Source organism: Bubalus kerabau, chromosome 7 (genome assembly GCF_029407905.1).
Source record: "Bubalus kerabau isolate K-KA32 ecotype Philippines breed swamp buffalo chromosome 7, PCC_UOA_SB_1v2, whole genome shotgun sequence".
NCBI lineage: Eukaryota > Metazoa > Chordata > Mammalia > Artiodactyla > Bovidae > Bubalus > Bubalus kerabau.
The window spans coordinates 26,132,857-26,148,933 of NC_073630.1; the positions used below are offsets into that span (position 1 = coordinate 26,132,857).

The window sequence follows — 16,077 nt, forward strand, 5'->3', positions numbered from 1 at the left end:
ACATTAGAAATCCTTGGGGAAATTTTTAAATTCCCCATGCCCATACCAATTAAATCAGGATCTCTGAGTAGGAAACTCAGATGGCAGGATTGTCAAGGTTTCCCTGGTGATTCTATGTGTAGATCACTGCTCTAACAAGCCATATGTTAGTTCCTCTCCCAGACCCTAAGGCTGGTCAACTGGGGGATAAGCTTTCTGGGTAGGAATAAGCTGAGTATTAGAGAGGGTAGTTCTTTGGTGGCAATGTAAAAATTAAATTTAACCAGCCACTCAGTAAACAATAAAGTCATGCTTTCATTTTAAAATAAAGCCTCTCACTTTGCCATACAGCCGAAACTAACACAATATTGTAAAACAACTATCCTCCAATAAAAAGTAATTTAAAAAAACAATAAATGAGTTCAGAGAGGCAGCATGGTATAATAAAAGATAGCAGGAACTTGAAATCTGAATCAAACCTGATGTGTCACTAACTGGCCCTATCTTTGTCCTTAAGGAAGGTTTTTTAACCTCCCTTAGCCTCAGCTTGTTGTTGCTGTTGTTTAGTCACTAAGTCATGCCCAACTCCTTCGTGACCCCATGGACTGTAGCCCACCAGTCCCCTCTGTCCATGGGATTTCCCAGGCAAGAATACAGGAGCAGGTTGCCGTACGGGATCTTCCTGACCCAGGGATCAAACCCACATCACCTGCCCTGGCAGGCAGATTCTTTACCACTGAGCCTCCAGGGAAGCCCTAGCCTCAGCTTGCTGCTACTGCTACTGCTAAGTCGCTTCAGTCGTGTCCGACTCTGTGCGACCCCATAGACGGCAGCCCACCAGGCTCCCCCATCCCTGGGATTCTCCAGGCAAGAACACTGGAGTGGGTTGCCATTTCCTTCTCCAATGCATGAAAGCGAAAAGTGAAAGTGAAGTCGCTCAGTCGTGTCCGACCCTCAGTGACCCCATGGACTGCAGCCTACCAGGCTCCTCCGCCCATGGGATTTGCCAGGCAAGAGTACTGGAGTGGGGTGCCATTGCCTTCTCCAAGCCTCAGCTTACTCACCTGTAAAATAGAAATCATAATATTCATTTCATGGGGTTATTTTAAAGATTAGTCACCTAGTATGGTGAGTGAAAAGACTGGGCATTCAATAAATAATTGTAGCAACAAGAAGAATAACCATAGCAGTTGTACTCAGAGCAGCAGTTGTTATTGGATCATGTTGATCAAACTTAAAATGCTCACTTTATTTTATTTAGTTTTTATTTTGTGAAAGTTTGACATAGACATGGAACTGAAGTTTGCAGTTATAAACACAATTTCTTCAAGAAAGACCCTTAAAAAATATGTATGTATGTATGCATTTGGCTGATGTCAGTTCTTAATGGTGAGATCTTTCCTTTTGGTGCTCGAACTCCAGAACTCACAGGCTCAGTAGTTGCCACACAGGGGCTTGGTTGCCCCACAGTATGTGGTAACTTAAGTTCCCCTACCAGGGATCGAACCCATGAACCCTGCATTGGAAGGCAGATTCTTAATGACTGAACCACCAGGGAAATTCCAAGAAAGCCCTTTTAATTTCTAGTTTTAAGGTTCTAAAATGATCTGAGAAGGAAATTAAGATAACATTTTTCAGTCCCTAAATCAATGAGACCACTTTAACCAAATGGCCTCTGATTTTTAAAGCAATGAGCGGGAAAAGGCAGATCAATTCTATTATAAATGCAGTGTACAGAAGTAGAGAAAGGAGTATAAAATGAAAAACATGAAATCAAGAGAAATATCTTGCCAAATCTTTAGCATGGTATTTAGTAAAGAAAATAAAGACCAAATGCAACTTGCAAAAAGTGTATGAAAACTTCCTCCTATGGGTAGTGACTATATGAGACAAATCATCAACAAATACATAGATTACCTTCTAGATCAAAGAAAAGTATTAAATAGCTATGTGGCCTTAGGAATATTTCTCTCTGAGCACAGGGTTTTTTTTTTTAATTTTATTGGAATATAGTTGGTTCACAATGTTGTGCTATTTTCAGGCGTGCAGCAAAGAGATTCAGTTTATATATATATATATATATATATATTTTTTTTTTTTAAGATTCTTTTCTCATATAGGTTATCACAGAACACTGAGTGGAGGTCCCTGTACTGTACAGAAGGTCCTTGCTGGTTACCTATCTTGTATATAGCAGTGTGTGTATGTTCAGCCCCAGCTCCTGATTTACTCCTCTTCACTCCCACTTTTCTCTCTGAACACCAGTTTTCTCATCATAAAGGTGGCATAATAATAATGAGAGCATATTGTTATGGGTATGGAATTAATAGCCAGTGGTACATGGAAAGCACTTGCTGTAAGTGCCTTTCACTTCGCTCTTGTTGTCTATTATTTTTATCTCTGCTTCTAGGATGAAAATGATTTAGTACAGGAATGGGAAGATTTATCAGAGAATAGTTACCTGGCTAATTCTCAATACTTGATCCTATTATAAGACTGGAGTGAAATTTCAGGTATATTACAGGCTTCCAGGATCCTTACTTATCTTTAGTTTTTCCAGTAGGAATTCTAAACTTAAATTATTTACTGGTAGTTCTGGGTGTTAAGCAAGCAATTAGTTACGTTATGCTAGTTATGACACGTCTATCTCCTGTTATGATTGTTTTTTTCTACAAAGTCTCAATCAGAAAGTTGTGTTTCAAAGAGGTTTCAGTTTCTAACAATGGGAGACCCTTTCTAATTAGTTACCAAACTCTCTTTGTCATATGTTTGAACAACATTTGGGGAGTGTATAAGGAGTTGAGGGAAGAAGCACACAGAACAGTTGGATCTTCCCAACCCAGGGATCGAACCCAGACCTCCTGCATTGCAGCCTGGTTCTTTATTATCTGAGCCACCAGGGAAGCCCCTAGGGAAGAATTTGCAAAGGGCATGGTAAACCTTTCTACTTTACTCATTTAGTCATTGAATATTTCTTAAGAATTTAAGAGTGACCAAGTATTATGACAAGCAACCCCAAAATTTCATTGGTTTTATACAAACTGATTTAGTTCTTAAATACAAAGTCAAATCAGATATTCCTGATCAGCAGTTTTCATTTAAATGATGACAAAAGATCCCAGATAGTCCCATCAGTGACTCTGCCTTGTCCTAGGGTATCCTCAGAGTCTTCTTCCCAATGCTTTACACTCAGCCAGACCACAGCAAAAAGAAAGAGATCTCATAAAGTTGAGGTCCTGGCACCTATCCACCTTAATTCATAATAGATACACATCCCTTCTGTTCTCAGTGCCTTGGCAAGAACCAGTTACATGGTCTCACTTAGATGCATGGGAAGCTAGGAAAAGTAGACTGGTAGCCACCCACCAGAAACAAGTCTACATACACTGTGGAAGGAGAATATGATTCAGTGTTGCTCAGCTAGCCATCAGCCATAAGCACCCAACTGCTGGGGATATATCAATTTTTTTAAAGTAAATCTTTCTCATCATGAAGCTTTCAGTCTGGTGTATCTTTAATTAGGAGCTCCCTCCTAATGACTCAGTGTGTTGAATTGCCTTTCATCAACTTAACTCTCACTCCAGTCTACATTGTGGAACTACATGTCCCAGAATCTCTTTTCGGCATCATTCAAGGTTAGATCCTGCCAATGAGACATTCACAAAGATTTTAAAGAGAAGAAGCCTTTTTCTCAGCAGCAGCTGTTTGCAGGCAGATGAGATCATTGCTGGCAGCACTCTTTGGCTTTCGGCGCTTCTCCCAGGAATCACCTGCTATAAGCAGGCAGCTGAGATCATCAACAGAAGCTTCCAGTGGCTCCAGCCATCCTCCTGAGAATAGCCCACTTCACAACTCCATGCAGCTAGGATCGCAGAAAGTGGCTCTCCAGTAATCCTGCAGATTTCAAACTTGCTAAATAATAACCTTCCAGGCTTTCTCTCCCACACTCATTCTAATGATCTGGGTTAATTTTATCCCTACACAAATACTAGAATAATTTCTAGTTTCTGACAAAACTTGAAGACACTCAGGATATAAAAGTTCAGTGCATTTAATCAGTAATTTAAAAAATATTTTTCAGTTCCTGATATATGTCAGTTCTATGTTAGATGTTAGAGAACACAATTTGACAAGTCCAGTAAATAAACGTCTGCCTTCATTGTGCTTATATGTAATGATCTCAGTGAGAAACACGATATAAAACAAAATAAACAAATTCTGACAAGGGTTTTAAAGAAAAACTATAGGGCACTATGAGAGAGAACATTTTTCAAGAAAGGTAAAATAAAAGCTAGGCTGGGTGGATAGACAACCACAACACTCCACCCTAGCCACAGCTGGACCTTACAATGTGTTTATAAAAATCTTCTTGGTTCTTTTTTTTTTAATAAATATATTTATTTATTTGGCTGTGTTGAGTCTTAGTTCCTGCAGTCTGGATCTTCACTGTGATGTGCAGCATGTGGGATGTATTAATAGTTCCCTGGGATAGAACCCAGGCCCCCTGAATTGAGAGCATGGAATCTTAGCCACAAGAGCATCAGGGAAGTCCCTACTTGGTTGTGTGTGTGTTATGTGTGTGTGCGCACATGCATGCACACACTTGTCAGTTGTGTCTGTCTCTTTTGGACCCCATGGACTGTGGCCCTCTAGGCTCCTCTGTTCATGGGATTCTTCAGGCAAAAGTATTGAAGTGGGTTGACATTTCCTTCTCCAGGGGATATTCCTGACCCAGGGATCCAAACCCATGTCTCTTGCATTACAGGCACATTCTTTACCATCTGAGCCACCAGGGAGGCCCACTCAGTTCTTTATATCTCTTTAACCTTTATATTCTTGGACTCCAAAATCACTGCAGATGGTGATTGCAGCCATGAAATTAAAAGACTCCTGCTCCTTGGAAGAAAAGCTATGACCAACCTAGACAGCATATTAAAAAGCAGAGACATTACTTTGTCAACAAAGATCTGTCTAGTCAAAGCTATGGTTTTTCCAGTAGTCATGTATGGATGTGAGAGTTGGACCATAAAGAAAGCTGAGCGCTGAAGAATTGATGCTTTTGAACTGTGGTATTGGAAAAGACTCATGAGAGTCCCTTGGACTGCAAGGAGATCCAGCCAGTCTATCCTAAAGGAAATCAGTCCTGAATATTCACTGGAAGGACTGATGCTGAAGCTGAAGCTCTAGTACATTGGCCACCTGATGCAAAGAGCTGATGAATTAGAAAAGACCCTGATGCTGGGAAAGAGTGAATGCAGGAAGAGAAGGGGACAACAGAGGATGAGATGGTTGGATGGCATCACCGACTCAATGGACATGAGTTTGAGTAAACTGCAGGATTTGGTGATGGACAGGGAGGTCTGGAATGCTGCAATCCATGGGATCGGACATGACTGAGTGACTGAACTGAACCTTCAGAGATAGGCCTTTTAATTTATCTGTGTCCAACTTTTTAATATAATCAAGGAAACCTCTTGTAACCTCTGTCCAGTAATTCAAAACTTGGCCTCTGCCCAGACTAGCTACTTGCCCTGTGGTGTTATTGCCTAGAACCAGGGTCCAGCCTTATTCCTTGTAAATCAGCTTCAGCACACATCTATCATTCAAAAAAAATGTATTGAACACCTTATGTATGTTGAGCCCTGGTGATATAATTGAATAGGATTTACACAATTTCTGTCCTTATAGAGCTGGGAGTGGGAGGGGTTGGGGGGGATCAAAGGCACAAGGAAGAAGGAGGACATCCATGAAAGGAAATACTGCAGCTGCTACTAAGTCACGTGAGTCGTGTCGGACTCTGTGCAACCCCATGGACGGCAACCCACCAGGATCCCCCTTCCCTGGGATTCTCCAGGCAAGAACACTGGAGTGGGCTGCCATTTCCTTCTCCAATGAATGAAAGTGAAAAGTGAAAGGGAAGTCGCTCAGTCATGTCCGACTCTTCACGACCCCATGGACTGCAGCCCACCAGGCTCCTTGGTCCATGGGATTTTCCAGGCAAGAGTACTGGAGTGGGTCGCCAGTTCCTTCTCCGAAAGGAAGTACAGGAGCAACTAATCCAAACTTGGCAGATTTGAGTTTCCCAGAAGAACCACCTTCTGCCCAAGACCCAAAGGATGCTCAGAAAATTATTTTGGCACCAGAAAGAGGTAACATACTCCTGACAGAAGGAACAGTCTTGGCAAAACTCAGAAGTAAGAGAGACCGTGACAGGTGTCCTTTAAGAGGATCTGGAAAGAGTTTAACACAGCTGGATTTTAAATTCATGCTGACTGATACAATAGATGAGGCCAGAGAATTAAGAAGGAATAGATTTTACGGGAAACAGCAGGTCATATTGGAGAATTTGAATTTTAAGAACACATGTATACCTGTGGCAGATTCATTTTGATATTTGGCAAATCTAATACAGTTATGTAAAGTTTAAAAATAAAATAAAATTAAAAAAAAAAAAAAAAAAAAAAAAGAACAATGTGGAGCCGTTGAAGAGTATAAACTAAAGGAACATGTAGGATTGATTTTGTATTTTGGAAATTTGATTCCAGCTACCACATGGAGAAAGGGAAGGAAGGAGAGAAAGATGAGAAAGGGAAGAGGAGGCATCATATAGAAAATTATTGCCATAATACAAGTGAAAAATCATGGTAGTTTAGTTGATGGCAGTGAGTCTTTCTCTGGATTTACTGACTACTACTGTGTTTTATTTATTTTCCTGACTTACCCCCTCATAGTCCTTTCAAGATGTTAAAATCCCACTACAAATTTGTCTCAGTAGCTGAATTTCTACTACATGACACCAAATATACTTGAAAGTAATTGATCCCCAGGCTGTCCCTCTGCTGATTTCTTAACCATGTGTTCCCCAACTAGGCCATGCTAGGGTTCCAAGAAGTACCAGAACCTGTGTATATGCATGCTCAGTCGTGCCTGACTCTGCAACCCCATGGACTGTAGCCCACCAGGCTCTTCTGTCCATGGAAGTCTCCAAGCAAGAATATTGGAGTGACGTACCATTTCCTACTGCAGGGGATCTTTCCAACCCAGGGATCAAACATTGGCATCTAGTGCAGACCTTTCTCTAAATAATTCCTACTTAACTACTTCCTGGCTTCCCTGGTAGCTCAGACGGTAAAGAATCTGCCTGCAATGCAGGAGACCCAGGTCCGATCCCTGGGTCAGGAAGATCCCCTGGAGAAGGAAATAGCAACCAACTCCAGTATTCTTGCTCGGAGAATCCCATGGAAAGATGAGCCTGGTGAGCTAGTCCATGGGGTCACAAAGAGTCAGATATGACTGAGTGACTAACACTAACTACCTCCTATTTTCTGATGCAAAGACACTTCAACTTGCTGTCATTCCTCTGTGAAACTGTCTGCCCCCCAAGTCTTTACCATTTTCCCCTACTCTGTCATAGTCATTTTCTCAGTCTGAATTTAATAGCTATTTTGACCTGAATAGGCAAATTCATCTTTCAAATATTATGAGAGCAATTATAAGTTTATGGAGACACTGATTCCTTCATTCAGTAGTCACTGAAGGTCAAACCCTATGGTTAGAATTTTGCTAACCTCTGAAAAGAATAAAAGATGTTTATGGCACATAATTTCTCCTTCCAAGAAGTTAACAAACCAGTTTGCAAGCCCAAGAATATGAGCACTGAGCACTTAGCAAATAAGATATTTAATTTTCTCAAAATGATAGGTATTAATTTAATTTGAATGCTTACAATGTGCCAGCCTCTGTCCTAATGCATGACATGTTCTATACTTTTTAATTATTATAATAATCCTGCAAAGTGGTTGTTATTATTCCAATTCTTAAAATAAGGAAATAAGACTCAGGGAAAGTAGATGACTTGTCCAAAATTGTACAGATGATAAGTGGTAAAAATGGATTCAATTCCCAGTCTGTTTTCCCTCAGGGAATTTGCTTTTTACTCATATGCTATGGTGCTTGCCTTCTAATGCCCATGTATCATTTTATATTCTCATCTAAAACCCATTATCTTCACTTAAAACATGTTCTGGAAAGAAATATGGTGGGATGAACAAAGACATGAATGGCAAAATGCTTTCAACTTTTATGGTAACTCCAGTTGATTTATTGTAGTTGACCAAAACGCTATCTTAAGAGAAGTAACCTATAAAAAGTATTTTGAGACTGCATTTGAGCTCAGTGTGAAAGAAAGCCATCTTTAATTTGTGTTGTTTTCCCTGAAGTCAGAATAGAGAAATTGTGATACTAAAGTGTGTTAGAAGCTATCTGTGTGCAAAGAAGTCCACAAGACATATACAACTGCCTTGGAGGGAAAGTTATGACCAAATTAGATAGCACATTAAAAAGCAGAGACATTACTTTGCCAACAAAGGTTCATCTAGTCAAGGCTATGGGTTTTCCAGTGGTCATGTATGGATGTGAGAGTTTGTGAAGAATGCCGAAGAATTGATGCTTTTGAACTGTGATGTTGGAGAAGACTCTTGAGAGTCCCTTGGACTGCAAGGAGATCCAACCAGTCCATTCTGAAGGAGATCAGCCCTGGGATTTCTTTGGAAGGAATGATGCTAAAGCTGAAACTCCAGTACTTTGGCCACCTCATGCAAAGAGTTGACTCATTGGAAAAGACTCTGATGCTGGGAGGGATTGGGGGTAGGAGGAGAAGGTGATGACAGAGGATGAGATGGCTGGACGGCATCACCGACTCAATGCATGTGAGTCTCAGTGAACTCCGGGAGTTGGTGATGGACAGGGAGGCCTGGTGTGCTGCGATTCATGAGGTTGCAAAGAGTCGGACACGACTGAGCGACTGAACTGAACTGAACTGAATAACAGTAAGGACTTACATGAATTTTTATATCATATGTATGTCTTAAGCTAGCATCTTACAGTTCTATATCTTCAAAGCATTTATATCCAGCAATCCAGAAAAGAAAAAGCAAAAGAGAACTGTGAGGGAATAATAGGCCAAACCAGTCCAGTGGTTAGGATTCCACTCAAGAGTCATTGGGCATATGTTCAATCCCTGGTCAGGGATCTGTATATATATGTATATATACAGTTTATATATATGGTTGTATATACTATATGTATATATACTGTATATTTATATGACTCTATATATATATAGTCACCATTAGATATAGTGCTTTTGAGCACACTTAAAATCTAGCTGGTATGACTGAGAAACTGAGATTTTTATTTCACTTCATCTTAAGTATTCGGATTAAAATACTGATACTTTTTTTTGGCTATTGGAAACATTTAAATATGTTTAGAGTAACTTGGATATGTGATTCTACTCTTTAGCTATAAATGTTATGAAATCTAAAAACAGATCAAGTAATTTCAATGAAAATTAACTTTTAAATTCAAATGTACTATAAGTATAAAATACACACAGGATTTTGAAGATTTAGCCCACACACACAAAAAATGTAAGATATTTAATAATTATTATATTGGTTATGTGTTGAGTATTTTGGATATATTGGGTTAAATATATCCAAAATAGTCAAATATACTATTATATAGTTAAATAGTCAAATATACTATTCAAATCAATTTCACCTATTTTTTTCACTTTTTAATGCAATCAATTCCCTAAGGTCAGCAAGTAAAGAATCTGCTTACAATGCAGGCAATCCAGGAGACTCGGATTTGATTCCTGGGTGGGAAAGATCCCATGGAGGAGGAAATGGTAACCCACTCCAGTATTCTTGCCTGAAAAATACAATGGACAGTGTAGCCTGGTGGGCAACAGTCCAAAGGGTCACAAAGAGTGGGAGACGACTGAGCGACTAAGCATGTAGAGAACATTTTAAATTCTATACGAAGCTCACATTTTATGTCTACTAGGAGAAGGCACTGGCGACCCACTCCAGTACTCTTGTGGAGAATCCCATGGACAGAGGAGCCTGGTGGGCTGCAGTCCATGGGGTCACGAAGAGTCAGACGTGACTGAGCAACTTCCCTTTCACTTTTCACTTTCAAGCATTGGAGAAGGAAATGGCAACCCACTCCAGTGTTCTTGCCTGGAGAATCCCAGGGATGGCGAAGCCTGGTGGGCTGCCGTCTATGGGGCCGCACAGAGTTGGACACGACTGACGTGACTTAGCAGCAGACAACATTGGATCAGATACTACAAATCACAGGGATTGAGGGTTAAAGGGGGGGGGGGTAAAGTCAGTATTGATTTAATCAAATATTCAGGTAGGTATTTGTTCTAGCTCAGTATTTCTCAGATCCTTTTTTTTGCCCATTACCATTCCCTAAGGTGCCTTTTTGGACATGTTTTTCCTGGTTATTCTCCTCATGAAATTTGATCATCAAAGATGTAGTGTACTGTCCATCTGCTTTTTTACTGTGGCCCTTTGAAGGTACCACAAACCATTCTAATATCTGAGATGTTCTTGCCCAGCATGTACTTAATAACTTGTCCCTTTGAAAACAATATTTTTCCCATTGATAATCTGTTATGTGAACTGGGAAGAGTTAAGTGACTAGAGGTCCTACTGAGAATAGAAGGTGACTTCACACAGTATGAAGCCATGACAAAGAAGGTTTCACACTGTCTGAAATGAGTTAAATGGGAAAGGAGTAAGTTGAAGAAGAGGAGGTTGAGGTACTATAATGAGGATCTCCTCTGAGTATAAATACTTATGTTCGGTGCCCACAATTATCCAACAGTTTTTCTTTGTATACACCTTTGAATTCCACATTTTTCTAGACAGGTATAAGTTGGGGCAACACTTAACTCACAATAATGTCTGTTGTAGAATGAATAAATACATATCATCAATATAAGAAGTGTTGTATCACTAATTCCTCCCATACAGATGCCAATTCTATAATTGGAGATGAAATGAGGAAAAAAGTATATATAGCATGTGCTAGCTTAATTTCTAGGTGTTGGAATCTAATAAAACAAGCATTACCCCATCATGAGCTCCTCCATGGTTTTTGTCTTCCTCTTGTCTTCACTACTCATACACCTATAGGAATGTAAAATAAGGGTAATCAGCATTAGAGGAAGATGAACCCTAAAATGTAGTGAAAAGTCCAGTAAGTTCAGCTTTCTATAAATGAAGATTCATGTAAATAAAATTTATTTTCCTTGTATTGGTCTCATAGGGTGATTTCATATAAAGTATCTTAGGAGGCAAAATGAAGCAACATCTAGCCCCTAGATGTTGGGAGAAAATAATTTTCCTAAAACGTATAGAGTATAAGGTTGGAAAATGTATGTCTTGAGATAATAATGTAATGATAAACCAACAAATAAATCTGCATTAAGTCATGGGTAATAAAAAGCGAAGTGATGAGTAAGTGTTTTCCAGGTTTTTGCTACTACTGTCCAAGAACACTACTGTCCTAGCCAGCTGACAAAGTTTTCAAGTGTTCTTGCAAGATCTATCCTTGTAATGAAGATGAGTATCAATGCTGCATGACAATTTATAAGCATCATTTTTTTTAAAGAATGCAATTGATTTTATTTTTTATTTTCTTTTGGCTACACCAGCACAGCATGTGGTATCTTATAATAGCTCCCTGATCAGGGATTGAACCCACACCCCCTGCATTGGAAACACAGAGTCTTAACCACTGGACCACCAAGAAGTCCCTTAAAAGCATTATTTAAATTTTGAATCCTGACTCAAGCAAATTTCTGATTTGAATTTAGCCCTTCTGACCAGAAAAACTCCTCAGCTGATCAGCTGTTTTAAGTTTTCCTACCAATCGGGTAAGAATATTTTTCACTGAAAATTTATGAGCTAGCATTTTAGATTTTAAATAAGTCCATTGGATGCACTCAAAATGTAGTATGTTATAAACCTTTGTATTTTTCACATAAATCCCTCCCCTTTCCACCTGTTCCTTTACTCCCCATCTGTACAAATATTCGAGAAGAATGGAGCTATCACCTCAGCTAAATGCTGGAAATTTCTCTGAAAATTCTTGCTCTTCTTGGTTCTTGCTTTAAGATTAGTCATTGCAGCCCATCACCTCTTCCATGTGCATCACCATGGATACTGTCTTAGCCCCTCATCAATACTCCCCAACTCTGTCAAGTTCTATCACTTCTTTTGAATCAATTATTGCCTTAAACAGTACTGTGCTAACCCTGACTGACATGGCTAAAGTAACTAAGACAAAAAAAGGGAATTTATTGGCTCAAGTAACTAAGGATGGTGGGGCTTCCTAGGTGGAGCAGTGGTAAAGAATCTGCTTGCCAATGCAGGAGCCGCAAGAGATACAGGTTCGATCCTTGAGTCAGGAAGATCCCTAGGAGAAGGAAAGGGCAACCCATCCCAGTATTCTTGCCTGGAGAATCCCATGGACAGAGGAGCCTGGCGGGCTACAGTCCATGGGGTCGCAAAGAGCCAGACACGACGTAGTGAGTAAACAGCAACAGCTAAGAATGGTAAGAACGGCTCTGGCCTCAGTTGCAGCTGCGTCTACAGACTCGAGCCTCTTTTTGGGTTTCTTTTTCTGTCCCTCAGGTCTGGTTTTGTTGATGTATTGGGTCAATCTCACCTTTTTGCAGACAGCCTTTCTCTACCCAGTGATGGTGGTAGATAGGGAACTGCATGGGCAGGTCCTTCCAGGAGCTGCTGCCAGCTGTAGGGGATGCAATGAGCGAACAGCTTTCAGCTGCCAGCTCCTTTCAGATCTGCCTCAGCTGGGAAGAGCCATCTCACTGTAGATCACACCTTTTCTGTGTGCATGCATCTGGGGACAAAGTAAGGCTGGCCAATGGGCTCTTCTCACTCCAGAGCTCCCTGCCAGTTGGGCCAGTGTGTGTGTATGTGTGTGTGTGTGTGCACGCGCACGTGTGTGCGAGTGCTCAGTTGTGTCTGATTTTTGCGACCCCATGGACTGAAGCCTACCAGGCTCCTCTGTCCATGAGATTTCCCAGGCAAGAATACTGGAGTAGGTTGCCAGTTGGGCCAGGGCTTTGTCAAACCCGCACCACAATTCCACTTCTCCCTCTGCTCAGCAATGGATTTTTTTCATTCCCTCTACAGGGTTGACCCTTAATGAACCCCTGCACCCCGAACTCCATCTCTGTGTTCCTCCAGAGCACCCAACCTATAACAGTGGGGTTTGTGGCCTAAATGACTGGAATTTCCAGAATCCCAGCTCCACGGTGCCAGGATCAGGGCTCAGCCTGCCCCCTCCAGCTGATTAGAACAATCCTAAGGATGGATTCTGATTGGGACTATTTAGTTTACATTTCATTCCCTGGGGAAATCACCAGGTCCATAGCGTCAGGGGCTGGGTGACCCCCACCAAGATCACACAGAGTGAGGAAGGGTCATCCAAAGGAAGGAAAAGTTGAGTTTTGTTATCTTTCATAGATTCAACTGAGGGCTCTTTCTGAAATACAGGTCTAAGTCTGTTTTTCTCTTGTTTAAACACCTCCAGCTTTCTCCAATGCCTGTAGCAGAATAATGGTGAAAAACATTCACAATAGCATAGAACTTTCTAAAGGACGTAGATGCAGCAAAGGGCCCCCCTCATTTTTGTGAGGCATATTACTTAGGAATGCTTTCTGCCTCCAACAGGGCTGCATTTAGCATAAAAAGATATCTAGAGGAATGCAGTTGCTGCTTTCAGTTCAGCTGCTCCGATGTGTCAGGGCCAGCCGATGTCTTGGCAGTCCTATGGCTTTTCATTCGTGGTTACAACTCTGCCGCCAAGGCTTTAGCCATCATGACCTCACTTAAGGCAGGACAAAGAAGGAAGGAAGGAGACACACCACAGCTTTCCCCAAGCCAGCCCCCCAACACACACACACACACACAAACCCACCAGTTTCTACTAACAGTTTATGGGCCAGAAATGAGTCACATAAAAACCCCTAGCTGCAGGAGAGATGACTGAGAAAGCAAGGCTCTGTAGAAGTCATCAGGGGAGAAGTGGTTGAAAGCTAGGTAAGAAGTACAGTGAGAACAGGGGAGGTTTGTGGACAGACATTGAAAATGTTGTGAAATTGTAGGTTCCAGAGAGTCAGGGTACCAGAGCAGGAGACCGGAATGAGAGAGAACATGGTGAACAGAGTTAGAAAGCTTGAACTTAAGATTGTGGAGTTAGCTGAAGTCATTCATAATGACAAGGTATAAGATAGAGACCTAGGAGTCAGGGGCTAAGTGGGAGAGCAAATAGAGGGCGGGAAACAAAACAGGAGACATCTCTGATTTAACAGGTCTTACAGGCCACGCAAGTACTTGCCATGGAGCAGTCACTGGAAAAATGAATAATCAACTGACTTCCCAGCTGATATTTACCTGCAATCTTCATGTCTCTCCAGAGATGGAGGCCCTCTTGTCAAACAGTGTTCTCCTCTCCAATGTCCTGCAAGTACAAATGTCACCAGGCTCAGGGTCAAATCATAATCCCTCACTTACGTTCACTTATGTTCTCAGGTTAGCTTAATTATATCCATTTATCTCAGCCAAGCTGGAATCAAGATTGCCGGAGAAATATCAATAACCTCAGATATGCAGATGACACCACCCTTATGGCAGAAAGTGAAGAGGAACTAAAAAGCCTCTTGATGAAAGTGAAAGTGGAGAGTGAAAAAGTTGGCTTAAAGCTCAACATTCAGAAAACAAAGATCATGGCGTCCGGTCCCATCACTTCATGGGAAATAGATGGAGAAACAGTGGAAACAGTGTCAGACTTTACTTTTTTGGGCTCCAAAATCACTGCAGATGGTGACCATGAAATTAAAAGACACTTACTTCTTGGAAGGAAAGTTATGTTCAACCTAGATAGCATATTGAAAACAGAGATATTACTTTGCCAACAAAGGTCTGTCTAGTCAAGGCTATGGTTTTTCCCGTGGTCATGTATGGATGTGAGAGTTGGACTGTGAAGAAGGCTGAGCACTGAAGAATTGATGCTTTTGAACTGTGGTGTTGGAGAAGACTCTTGAGAGTCCCTTGGACTGCAAGGAGATCCAACCAGTCCATTCTGAAGGAGATCAGCCCTGGGTGTTCTTTGGAAGGAATGATGCTAAAGCTGAAACTCCAGTACTTTGGCCACCTCATGCAAAGAGTTGACTCATTGGAAAAGACTCTGATGCTGGGAGGGATTGGGGGCAGGAGGAGAAGGGGACGACAGAGGATGAGATAGCTGGATGGCATCGCTGACTCGATGGACATGAGTCTCAGTGGACTCTGGGAGTTGGTGATGGACAGGGAGGCCTGGCGTGCTGCGATTCATGGGGTTGCGAAGAGTCAAACATGACTGAGCGACTGAACTGAACTGATCTCAGCCAAAAATCTGAGATTTGTCTGACTCCTCCTGTTTCTCACAGTCTACGTCTTACCAGTTACAAGGTTCAGCAAAGCTAACTTAGAATTGGGCTTCCCTAATGGCTCAGTGGTAAAGAATCTGCCTGCCTATGCAGGAGACATGGGTAGGAACCCTGGATCAGGAAGATTTCCCTGAGTAGGAAATGGCAACCCACTCCAGTATTCTTGCCTGGGAAATCCCATGGACAGAGGGGCCTGGCGGGCTACAGTTCTTGGGGTCACCAAAGAGTCAAATAGGACTTAGCAACTAAAACAACAACGATTGAGAATTGTCTTTTTGTTTCTTCTCTTCCTCAAACACCTTAGTCAGATGTGCATCAGTTCTTAAGCAGGCTTTCGTAGTAGTCTTCAAAATTATCTCTCTATATAGAAATATTTTTCTTTTTAAAACTATAAGTTTCTCAAATCTCAAAAGTAATATGTTAACCTCAATCTGTGAATCTAGGGGAAGTTGTACCATTTCTTCTTCATACCATCTGAGTACACTGGTACCCATCTTTCTCATCTTTCATATGGTTGACAACGTACATAACTAGTCACTTACAAAGATTATTTTTACTACTGTGAAAATAATGGGTCCATATGCCCTGCATACTAATTTAGAGGTTCCTTAGGCCAATATCGAACACACTGATGCATCTCAGTAATTTATGGATTATGTTTCAATTATTTTATAACTCTTGCTTATCAGAGTAGTTATCACTTGTTATAATCACATTCTCAATTGCCTGTTAGATTCTTAGCATTGGGAGGACAGAGGCATGACAATCTTGTTCACTGA

The 16,077-nt window shown here is 41.1% G+C and overlaps 1 long non-coding RNA gene across 1 annotated transcript; it reads right to left on the reverse strand.

The window, feature by feature from the left end:
• Positions 1-1,103: 1,103 nt before the first annotated feature.
• LOC129657556 (uncharacterized) lies at positions 1,104-12,645 on the reverse strand. Its single transcript, XR_008716797.1, has 3 exons — positions 12,511-12,645; positions 10,911-10,967; positions 1,104-3,873 (listed from the first exon to the last, which is right to left on the reverse strand). It is a non-coding gene; the product is annotated as an uncharacterized LOC129657556 (long non-coding RNA).
• Positions 12,646-16,077: the final 3,432 nt, after the last annotated feature.